We start from the raw sequence: 1,980 nt of genomic DNA on the forward strand, positions 1-1,980 counted from the left end.
TATGCCTGTGAGCACATCAGCAACCATCAAGGTGGGGAAGCCCAACACCCTGCATTCTCACCCAGCTCCTCAATGAGGGGCTGCACATTTTTTCATTGTTTTTTTTTTTTAACTAACACTTTTAAAAATTAACTATTAACTATATCAATTTTTTTAAAAAAATAATCAAAAAACATTTCAAACAAACCACAACAAGGGAATAAGAAAAAAACAACTAACCTAAAATAACTACTTTAATTCCAACATGTTCCTACTCTAACCCAAGAAAATAACCTAATATAGCAACATTTCTGTCAACTTGTTAGTACCATACCCACCAGAAATTAACAAACCATAGTCATTCCTAAGCATTCCCAGAACATTAAATCTAGCCGTGATAGCTTATCTGTTCTTTTGGGTTATCATTCCCCCTTAATTAATTGCTATCTATTGTTAGTTCCCCTGCATTCTACAATATAAACCATTTATTTTACATTTTCAGTGTTCACATTAGTGGTAGCATATAATTTTTGTGGTTGTGTGTGCCTGGTATACGGATGTCTTCAAGGTTCATCCATGTTGTCATATGTTTCATGTATGCATTCCTTCTTAATTCTGTGTAGTATTCCATCATGTGTATATACCACATTTTATCTATCCACTCATCTGTTGAAGGACATTTGGGTTGTTTCCATCTCTTGGTAATTGTGAATAATGCTGCTATGAACATTGGCAAGCAGATATCTGTTCATGTCACTGTTTTCAGATCTTCTGGGTATATACTGAGAAGTGCAATTTCTGGATCGAAGGATAACTCTTTACCTAGTTTTCTAAGGCAGTGCCAGACTGATTTCCAGAGTGGCTGAACCATTATACAGTCCAACCAACAATGAATAAGAGTTCCAATTTCTCCACATCCTCTCCAGCATTTGTAGTTTCCTGTTAGTTTCATGGCAGCCATTCTAATTGGTGTAAGATGGTATCTTGTTGTGGTCTTAATTTGAATCTCTCTAATAGCTGGTGAAGCTGAACATTTTTTTCATGTGTTTCTTGGTGTTCAAGTTTGCTAATGCTGCAGAATGCAAAACACCAGAGATGGATAGGCTTTTAGAAAATGGGGGTTTATTTCACTACACAGTTACAGTCTTAAGGCCACAAAGCGTCCAAGTTAACACATCAGCAATTGGGTACCTTCACCGGAGGATGGCCAATGGCATCCAGAAAACCTCTGCTAGCTATGAAGGCAGCTGGCTTCTGCTCCAAAGCTCTGGCCTCAAAATGGCTTTCTCCCAGGATGTTCCTCTCTGGCAAGCTTGCTCCTCTTCAAAACATCACTCCCAGCTACACTCAGTTTCCTCTCTTTGAGTCAGCTCATTTATATAGCTCCACTGATCAAGGCCCACCCTGAATGGGTGGGGCCATGCCTCCATGGGAACATCTCATCAAAATCATCACCCACAGCTGGGTGGGGTACATTCCAAGCAAATCCAACCAGCACCAAAATCGTCTGCCCCACAAGACTACAAAGATAATGGCATTTGGGGGACACAACACATTCAAACCAGCACATTCCACCCCCTGGACCCCAAAATGACATCATCTTTCCAAATACAAAATACATTCATTCCATCACAATATCAAAAAAACTTACATCATTTCAGTAACAATAGTTAAGCACAGAATCCCATCAAAATCAATTTAGGTGTGGTCAGTCCCAAGGCACAATCTTTCCTTAGCTGTGGATCTGTGAACTTAGAACAAGTCATGTGCTCCCAATATACAAAGGAGAGACATTCATAGGATAAACATTTCCACTGCCATAAGGAGAAAGAATAAGGAAAACAGGGTTAACAGGAGCAAGACAGTTCCTAAAACCCGCAGGACAAACTCCATTAGATTTCAAAGTCTGAGAGTCATTTACAGAACAATGTTGCATCCTTGGGGCTTGAGAGAGCGGGAGTCTAATGCTTCCTAAGTGCCTTTGTGGCAGCCCTTTTCTCT

This window comes from Choloepus didactylus, chromosome 1 (assembly GCF_015220235.1).
Source record: "Choloepus didactylus isolate mChoDid1 chromosome 1, mChoDid1.pri, whole genome shotgun sequence".
NCBI classification, from domain to species: Eukaryota; Metazoa; Chordata; class Mammalia; order Pilosa; family Megalonychidae; genus Choloepus; species Choloepus didactylus.